We start from the raw sequence: 10,706 nt of genomic DNA on the forward strand, positions 1-10,706 counted from the left end.
CTGAATGAATGCCCTGTGTCTCTGGAGCTTTCCTTTTCCCAGATTACAAAATGCAATGTGTTTCCTATTGCCTCTGAGTTCTTACTGGTCAATCCACTGAAGAAGTGGAGATGACGGAGTGCCGACGACTTCGTAGCTGAGATGGTGGAGTGGTGATTGACGGTTTCTTATGTGACAGCCACCGCGCTAAATGCTGCATGCTTATGACCTTGTAAAATCCTCACAGAACCCCGTAAGAGATGGGGATTGTTTTGAATCCTCATTTTTCAGATGAGGACACTGAGATACAGAAAGGGACAGTCACTTGCCCGAGGCCACTCACGGATAAACCGTAGTCCTCAACTCCAAAACCTGCAGTTCTGACTTTAGTGCCCAAACGTTCCATTAACAAGCCATCCCCAGAACCATTCAATGTCTACCCCCATAGAAAGGTGATGGATAATGGACATTTGGGACACTCTGGCCAGGGACCCTGGATGTCCTTTGAGGCAAGGGGACAGAACTCTCAAAGTCCCTCAGAAACTAACTGTAGCATGGCAGAAAATGAGAGAGGAGCACATGATGAAATTGTCAAAGGCACGTGAACTAAGCTACACAGGTTGTAAGACATTTAGCCCAGTTAATCTGTGGCAATTTTTAATTGTATTTTTTAATCAGTATAGAAAAAAAAAGCAAATAAAAAATGCTGGAGTGATTATATATCAAGACGACTCTAAAAAAAACCAAATCTGCAGAAAAAAAGAAATTTAGTAACCTATCCACCAAAGCAGCAAATCATATCACATAATGACTCCCTGCCTCCCCCATCTCCCCTGGAATGCTCTTCTCATGTTCCGCCTCTCCCCCAGCAGCCCTCAAGACTCAACCAGATGCCCCAGATGCCACAGAGGAAGGACCAGAGGGACATGGTCACCAGGGAGGCGTCCCCTGATTCCACTTTCCCCAATGGAGCCTCGAGTAGCATGCCCCATTTCTCCTGAGGTCTGCTCCCTGGAATGGGTCTCCGGTCACTTCTATACTCCAAATCCCCTTGGTATTTTGGATTTTGTCGCATGCTGGTTTGTTTTTTTTTTAACCGCCTGGCAGAAAATAAATAAATAAATAAAAATTTTTAAAAAAATTTTAAATGGCTGGCAGGTTTGTATATATGCCATGGGGTGAGGGACTCATGGGTGGGAAGGAGGGATCCAAGGAAGGCGGTGGGGGTGGGGGGAGGGCTAGGGCTGGAAACTCAACCCAGAGTTCACCCAGGCTTAACAAGTGGATGTGGGTCCAATTCCTGAAGCTTCTGGTGGTTCACTAAGTGCCCTTGTGGGAGTTGGTCTCTGCCAGTCTCAGTCTCCTTGTTTGTAAAGTGGGGATCATCACACCTGTCCCAGGAAGAGTGCTGGAGAGAGTAAGTGAGCATTGCATGCAAAGCACAGAAGAGCGTTAGCACAAGGTAGGTGTGCAACAAAGGCGGTTGCGATTATAATGGGCAGTGTTTCCTCTCCATTCGTTTGCCAAGTATTTTTATTCTTTGGGGATTTCCCGTAAGAATAATAGTTCCTGAGTACACTTGTGATGAGTACTGGGTGCTGTGTGGAGGCGAAGCATTACATCACTACCTTAGACAACAGAACCTAATATGACACTGTATGTATGCTGGAATTAAAATTTTATTTTATTTTTTTAAATACTTTTTTTAAAAGATTTTATTTATTTATTTGACAGAGATCACAAGTAGGCAGAGAAGCAGGCAGAGAGAGAGAGGAGGAAGTAGGCTCCCTGCAGAGCAGAGAGCCTGATGTGGGGCTCGATCCCAGGACCCTGGGATCATGACCTGAGCCGAAGGCAGAGGCTTTAACCCACTGAGCCACCCAGGTGCCCTGGAATTAAAATTTTAAAGAAGAAGAATAGTTCTTTCATTTTCCTTCTTTTGCTAGAGCTGTTCCCTCTGCCTAGACGATCCTTCTCCCCTACAGAGCTAATAGTTACTGAGTCCTTAGTATGTGATAGATACTGTTTTAAGGGCTTTACACGTATTCATTCATTAATTCATCTGCTAATAAACAAGTGAGGTCAGTGCTACTATTATCTCCATTTCGTAAATTGGGAAATTGAGGCTCAGAGAGGCTGAGAAACTTGCCAGAGGTCATACAGCTCCTGAGACCCTGAGACAATATTATAACCACTGCTCTACTGCTTCCAAGTATGAATCAAAATCACCCCCAGCCTCTATGCTTTCCATGCCAGCTCCTCCTCCCAAGAGCCTTCTCTGATCTCCTAAGCGGAAATCAGCCCGTGTCTCCTTTTCAAATTCCCCTACCTCTTTGCTAGTATCTCTCTCTCTTATAAGCCTTTGCCTTCTGCTTGATATTTTTGTATTTGTGCACAACACATGTCTTAGCTTACCTATCAATTTTGATATTCCTCGAGGGCAAGGACCAGATTCTATTCCATTTCTTTTTTTTTTTTTAAGATTTTATTTATTTATTTGACAGAGAGGGAGAGCACAGGCAAGGGGAGCAGCAGAGGGAGAAGCAGGCTCTCCGATGAGCAGGGAATCTGATGTGGGGCTCCATCCCAGAACCCTGGGATCATGACCTGAGCTGAAGGCAGATGTTTCACCAACTGAGCCACCCAGGTCTCCCTATTCTATTTCATTTCATAAACCCCAAAGGCCTAGCAAAATGCCAGCTGCCATTATAAGAAAGGAGATGCTGGCAAACTATCACAAAGACAAAATCCTAAGTCAAATGGAAAGTTGCAGTACCAGCAATAAAATGCATTAAGTAAATGTGAAACTCTTCACATTCCAACTGGTACCAGGCTTTTAACACTGGGTATTTGTCCCTGGCTTCTCCACAACATGTCAGGCACAGCAGAGCTGAGTGCAGAGCGGACTGTGGGTGGGGAGGGAATGGGAGAAGGGGCAGGGCCCAGGGGGTCCTCGTTCTAATCTCCTTTGAAGCCCCTAGTGCTGGAAGGCTGAGGCAGACCTGAGCCCAGCCCAGCCCAGCCATAGGTGCTGTTTCCATCCTCAGATGCTAGGAACAAAGTCTCCAGTGCCACAGAGAAAACCAGGACGCAGACAGCCCCAACCACCTTTGCCTACACTAACTGTGGCCCTTGGTTGCCAGACGCACCATATAAGATTTATATAAATGCAAAAGGACTATGTTTTTGTAGAAAGTGCACAGAACTCTCTTGGGGAGGACCAAAAATTGATGAGCTGGGATTCACCTCCATTTGTCAATGGACTCTGTGTTAAAGGAAGAGAGAGGTGACTGCAGAAATTCAACGAGCTCCAGCTGGAGATGGGTGGGGGTTGGGGGGTGGGCACGCTCAAGCAGATCCAGCTTAGAATGTTAGGAACATTTATTCAGCTACAAGTGGGGCTGCAGAGGAAGTAAAAGGTGGAATGGTCTCTCTAAACCCAAGATGACTCAGGGTTGTCTGCGAGAGAGGCGGAAGTGAAGAGAGTCCTGTGAGAAGGGGATGAGCTATCCTACGGGGTCATGGTAGTCCCAGAGGAACTGTGGCCACACCAGATGCAATGTCAAAACATTCAGGAGACAGATAAACAGAATCCCACAAAGGCTCTGAAACAGCGGTCCTTAACCTCTGGTGGGTCTCTGACCCCTTTGACCATGTGATGTAAAGCACCAATCTTCTTCTTGGAAAAAGAACATGAGTGTGCCCACAGGGGTCCTCATGGTTAAGAATCTCTGTTCCTATTGCCAGAGGAAGGAAAGGTGTTCAAAAGCAAATTGGAAACAACTAACTAAGGAAACAGGTGGGGAAGGGGCTCCGAAGAGGCTGATGGAGATGAGGAAAGGTTAATTCTGCAAGGTTCTTATCCAGAAAGGTGGAAAGGAGGACAGCCAGGGGCTGGTTGCGAATGTCAAGTTGTGGCATGGGGCTGTGAGAGCAAAGCCAAGAAGATGTAAGTCCGAGAGGAAGTGAAATTGTTTGAATGTTAGAATTAATGAAAATATGCTGTTTATGTTCCGAGCAAGAAGAACAGGAAGGGCACAGTCCTTTGTGCTGTCACTTTTGACCTCGGTTCCATCTTTTCTGGGAGATTAACTTCGAGACTCTAAAGTGTGAAAGTACATTGCTAAGAGAGAACTGAGCCCCCGGTAGAACAAGTCAGACATCTACTGGTCACGTTAAACGGATCTAAGAATCTGGGCCTGGAACAAAGCACCTGCTGGCAGGTACTCAGTTGAGGAAAGAAGAAATGGCAAGTTGTATCATGGGGAATGTTCTTACATATTTTCTGGGTTACTTTGGAAGACGAATCCAGGACCAGTCGATGGAAATCTCAGGAATGTAAATACCAGATTCCTATTATGAAGAATATCAGCTAGAGTTTATCTCATATGGAGTGATTTACTCTGGGAGGTGGTGAGTCTCATTTCATGGCATGTATTCAAGTGAACAATGGACATTTCATTTTTAAATTCTTTTTATTTTTACTTTTTTAGAGGGGGGTGGGGCAGAGGGAGAGAGAGAATTTGTAAGTAGGCTCCAGGCCTAGTGAGGACCCTCACTTGGGGCTCGATCTCACAACTCTGAAATCATGACCTGAGCCAAAATCAAGAGTCAGATACTTAAACAACTAAGCTATCCAGGAGCTCCTGGGCAATCATTTTATAAGGGTTTTAGGAAGAGTTTGAACTAGAGTTCCCTTCCAACCCTAAACATACATAATTCTGTGCTTCTACCAGATGAGAGGAGAAAAGAAATTACATTTCCAGCTTACCTTTAGGTTGTTTTAATGTCTCTTCTCTACCTCTGAAATGGTGTGCTTTGCTCCAGAGTGTGGTCACTTTCACCCTTCCATCCTCTATCTGTCTTCCCTTCTCCTTGCCTCTCATCCCACTCTCTCCAGTTCTTTTTCTCACTCTCCTCTTATCCTTTTTTTTTTTTTTTTTAATATACCAAATCCTAAAAGACAAGAGACTGTGGTTCTAGTTGGTGCAGGAGACACCTTGCACCTCTTGTCTAGCATCCTCTCTCCGGGTTCTTACCTATTTCTATCCCATCCAAGCTTGCCACACTTCTTCTATGAAACCCTCCCTGACTATTTCTCCCCCGAGCTCCTAGCGCTCTGGTCCCAGGCCTCTCCGTGATAGACTTACACTGCCTGGTGTCCTTTCTTCTAGTTTGTCTTTTGACATGGTTTAACTTTTTCACATGTAGTTCGTTTGTCCTCCAGGAGAGTGTAAACTTATGGAGTGGAAGACCATGGTAACTTTATTCCTTTTTTTTTTTTTTAAATCTCCCAAGCACCTACTACTGTGCACTCCATAGGTTTTCTGAGTGAATACTTTCTACCACCAAGGGTTCTAAAAGTGTATGCACAATAGCAGTGAAAAATAGAACAAGTGGACAAAAGCTGAAAATAGCAAGAAATTGGTCGAATTCTAGACGACCGGAAGCAGAGAACTGGAGGGGATTAAAGATGAGCTCATTGTCCTCATTTTGCAGCCTATGGAGCTGAAGGCGCTGAGCATGGATGTGACTTGGGAGCTTGCTGAACGGGTCCAGAACAGCGCCCTCTCTTTGATCCCTCATTGCAAAACTTTGTGGGGTTGCTAAAGCAAGCTAATAGTTGGGGGCCTTTGAACGTGAATAAAACCTTCGTTTCCCTGAAGGCACAGATGGACTAAGTGACTTCGGCAGGCCAGGAATCCCTCTCCGTCCAGAGGCATGCCGCTGCAATTCTGCCATCTAGCGGTGGGAGGCGGATATTGCACCGCCGGCGATCTCCACCAACACACATTCTACCTTAAAACCCAAGCAACCAAAGAGGTTTTAGAGGATGCCAACCAAACACCGGATGGCTCTATGCCCAAGGCTGCTCTCAGATGATTACACTCCACTAGAAGTCTCTACGGTCTCCTCTAGCTCTGATAGCTTCGGTTCCAATTTGGCAATTGTGTTAAGGAGACTAAATTGTGGCCGTTGATAATTAGCACAGAGACCTCTCGCTGTCAGTGGAGAAAGTTTGTGGGGGTGGGAATGGGTCCGGGGCAGCCTGACCTGTGTCTTGAAGGGTGGGACTCATTTGGGCAGAAAGAAGAGCACACACCAGAAGGAAGGAATGAAATGGATCAGGAGGTCGTGGGGGCAGGGTGGGAGAGGAGGAGGAAGCAAAGGGAGCTAGGGAGCTAACAGAGGAAAGAGATCAGTCGGCTACCGGCTACCGCGAGTCTTAGGAGTGGGGGGCCAAATAGAGGAAGGCCTTAGACACTGACAGAAAGGTTTGGGAATGACCAGTAGCTTCTGGGAGGCTTTTTAAGCCCTAATTGAGGAAGCAATTTGATGAAAATGACAATCTATGAATAATATTATACCATGCTACAGACTTCGACCAGAGGGGGTAATTAAGAGTCAAGTTTGTTGTTGTTATTCTATGTCATGTTTTAAAATTTTTTAATGGGGATATTATCTCTTATCTCCTAGGCTGCTATGAGAAAATGTGATGTGGGGGCGCCTGGGTGGCTCCATGGGTTAAGCCTCTGCCTTCGGCTCAGGTCATGATATCAGGGTCCTGGGATAGAGCCCGGAGTGGGGGGGGGGGGTGTCCCTGCTCAGCGGGGAGCCTGCTTCCCCTTCTCTCTCTGCCTACTGCTCTGCCTACTTGTGACTTCTCTCTCTGTCAAATAAATAATTTTTTTTTAAATGTGATGTGAAGTGCTTAGCACAATGCCCAGCACATAGCGGGTGTTCGTTAAGTTGATAAAGCTCGTTATTATCATCTCTCTAAAGTTTGCCTTTGACAACAACAGATCCCATTTCATAATCACCTTAGATCTAGTGCCTAGCTGCCTTACCCATTTTCCCTCCAGGGAGGTAGCACAGGCTCCCTGTACCTTTAGATGAGAAGTAGGAAAGGGGCCGAGCAGGGAGGGTGTAAGTAAGAGCTTTCCCTACATCTCCTCCCTGTTCCCTGCCTTGGTTCACCCCCTTTCAGTGAGGCCACTCATCCTCTCTGGTGTCCTCTGCAGCACTGTCCACAGGCCTTGGGGTGGTGAGGACCCTGCACCGGGATCTGTGTTTACCCTTCCGGTCTCCAGGACACAGGAAGCCTGGCCTGTGGGCACATACAGTCATCTTCTTCCTTCCACAAAAGCAGCTGTCCCGTGTCCCAGCACTGGCCATCACCCCATCGGGATGGAACCATTGCTGACTCCAAGTGGCACCGCTCTTACCATGTGCTCAGGATCTGGGACACCCCTTCCTCTCTTCCCGCCAACCCTCATTTGACCTCCTGAGGGGCCACCCTCCTAGATCCATAGCTGGCCACCCCTCAGGGTGGTGGAAGCAACCTCAGTGGGCTCAGTTCTATTCCCATTGAGTCTGCTAAGGGGCAGAATTGTGTCCCCCCACCCCCAGATTCATATGTTGAAGTCCCAGCCTCCCACCCTCAATGTGAAGGCACTTGGAGGTGGGGCCTTTGATAATTATGTTTTGGTAAAGTCGTGACTGTGGAGCACTCGTGATGGGATTAGCCTCTCTCTGTGTCTCTTTCTCGCCCTGCTTTTTCTCCTCTGTGAGGGTACAGCAGGAAGACAGGAAGAGAGTTCTCACCAGAACCCAGTCATGCTGGCACCCTGATCTCAGACTTCCATCCTATGGGACGTTGGGAAATAAATGTCTATCATTGAAGTCACCGGTCTATGGTATTTTGTCATAGCAACCCAAACAGACAAATACATGGGCCGAGTCCTGGTTTGAAATACTGGAAGTCAGTCCAGTCAAAGAAAAATGTGGAAATATGTCACCTTTTGCCCATACTTCTACCCAGGAGGGGCAAAGACTGAGCCTGACTGAAGGCCCCCTCAGGCATGAGGCAGAGTAGGGAAAGAGTCACTGAGAGGATAGGCATTCCTTGTCTCTTCAGATAGACAAGCCCAACACCACAGAGGCCGTGCAGGCTCCTGAGAATGCTCACCAAGTCAGAAGTGCTTCCAAAACTATTTCTTCAGAAGTGGTGGCCGAGACAGAGCAGCCCTCTTAGACCATGAGCAGAGGTCATGTGCTGCAATCTCACAAGATAAGAGGAGGCTGGGGTCCTGGGCACTTGGTGCAGAATGGCTGTCACACAAGCCTGGGACTGTGGCCTCCGAAGCTCAGTGGGAGGGAAAATGTACTTCTGTTTCCTTTAAGCCACTGTCTTTTAGCCTTTGTAACTCACAGCCCAATAGAACCATAACTGATACTGGTTTCAGAAAAAGTTGGCTGTTATCTGTCACACAATTACAACAATTTAATGTCTATCTTCCCACTAGATTGTAAACTCCATGAGGACAGGGGCCATGGCATTCTGGTCAAGGCCCGAGCCAGGCCATACATACAGCAGGCACACAGTCAGTGTCTGTTGAATGAGTTGGTGATCCCGGTTCACGACCTTCCTCTCCCCGGGCCTGAGCATCAGCCCTGGGTCTCACTTAAAGCCCATCTCCCGAGGAAAATCTTCCCTGTCACACCTCATTTCCTTCTAGTTCCTCTTCCTGCAGGTCCCTGGGAACTCAATACTTTGTGAGTCACAAACTTTGGCTCTTTGACAGTCGTTCTCTGCTTAGTCCTTGGATGCCTGTTTTGTTGTTTAACTGGACCATGGGCAAGCAAAACACTTTTTCAGTTTTTTAATCATTGGGAGCCTTAATCCCAAATCCTCATAAATGCATATAGTAGACAATAAACATTTCGTGAAGAAAGGAAGAGAGGGAGGAAAACTTGACAAAGGCTCTGACACTGAAGAAGAACACTAGATTTCAAGTTGGGAAGGTTGATTTTCAAAAAGGAGAAAAAAGTAAGGTCAAAAAAGAGCAGTCAGACTCCAAGAGCCTAACTTGGAAAAAATTTCAAAGGCAGGTTATTGTGTTAAAAATGGGAAAAATATGGGATGCTGGGGTTCCTTTAGCTGTGACCTTGGATAAGTCATTTCACTGCTAACAATCCATTTCTTCATTTTGACAGTTAGGTCTGGCTCCATCATGGGTCCTCTGGTTGTGCTCCAAGCAACACAAGTTAGAGACGCCGAGAAGCTGGAATCCAGCCCACAGCCCCCGCCAGAGCTCTGCTCCCTTCAGCTCCGTGCATTGGCTCCCCCATAGGAGCCAAAGACTTTGGAGCTAAAACAGTTTCAAAACCACTAGAGTCAATGACCCCTGTCCACAACTACATAAAGATCTCTGGTTTTATGATTCAACCAGTTGATTCCCAAAGCTGGAACCCTCTTCAAAGAAGAAAGCCTACACAAGGGCCTTGGTCTCTTCTTCCCAGCCAGATTGTAAATTTCTGAGAAGGGTGAATTTGGGTTCATGGGTTCTCAGCCTCCCACGATAAGCTTCCCTTCTGGGTTCATGGAATCTCAACGATGGCTGGATTTATAGATGTTCCACAGAGTTCTGTGGCTGGATACCCCAGCAGGGCAAGAGAACAGTGATGAGAAGGAGAATTTGCTCCACCCTGCTGAGTTCCCAGGGATATAGGGAACCCCATACAGGGGTAACCGGGCCCCTGAACTCCAATATAAATGTTTCTGCTCAAGGGAGTGAGTCTTGAACTTCACCACATTTCTGGACCACCTGGGTGCCTCAAGTCCATAAACGTCTGCCTTCAGTTCAGGTCATGATCCCAGAGTCCTGGGATGGAGACTGCTTTTCCCTCTGCCCCGCCCCCCCATTCATGCTCACTTTCTCTCAAATAAATAAAATCTTAAAATAAAAAACCTGCATCACATTTCTATTTTCTTCTTCCCAATCCTGGTCTTCTTATCCTTCCCATTTTCCCACTTGCCTTTCCTGGCTCCCCTGCCCTCCCAGTCTGAGGTCTGTGCTCCCTCTGACCCTGACACTTTCTAGAGCCCTGAGTTGGAGTCCTGGGTATGGACCTGGGGTTTGAGCAGTGAGTCAGTGAGATGTCCAGGACAAGCAGGGCTGAATCAGGCACCAGGGAATCTGTCCTCAGGGAAAGAGGTGCCTAAATGGACCCACATCAAGAAACAAGGATCAAAACCAAAATGTGATACCTACATACAGTGGAATACTATTCATCGTTAAAAAATGAGGAGATCTTGATCCAGGCTACAACGTGGATGAAACATGAGGACATTATATTAAGTGAAAAAAGCCAGACCCAAAAAAACAAATACTGTATGATTCCACTTATATGAGATATCTATAGGAGTCAAATTCACAAAGACAGAAAGTAGAACGGTGGTTGCTGGGGGCTGGCGAGTTAGTATGTAATGGATATAGGGTTTCAGTTTTGTAAGACGAAAAGGTTCTGGAGATGGGTTGCCCAACAATGTGAATATACCTAACACTATAGTCCTGTACCCTAAAAATGGTTAAGGTGGAAATTTTAAATTATATGTATTTTGCCACAATTTCTTTAAAAAAAGAAGAAAAACCATTTGAGGGGACCCTGGCAGTCCCAGTGCCCCTTTGCCCGCTTCCTGTTCACTACCTGGAGGTGAGACAAGGTAGGGAGTGAGCCTTGGAAGGAAACAAAACTCCAGATTACAGCTCCACGAACTGCAGCCCCCCACCCCGTGGAGCTCCCCACTCATGGGTCTAACCTTAATATTTCCAGATCCCTGGGCTTCAGCCCTTGTCTCCCAGCTCCCAGATACCACTCATTTCCCTGAGGAATATGCGTGGACCCTCACATCACACACACAAACACACACACACACAATCTCA

The sequence above is a fragment of the Lontra canadensis genome, unplaced genomic scaffold (assembly GCF_010015895.1).
Source record: "Lontra canadensis isolate GAN:19392208 unplaced genomic scaffold, GSC_riverotter_1.0 scaffold41, whole genome shotgun sequence".
NCBI lineage: Eukaryota > Metazoa > Chordata > Mammalia > Carnivora > Mustelidae > Lontra > Lontra canadensis.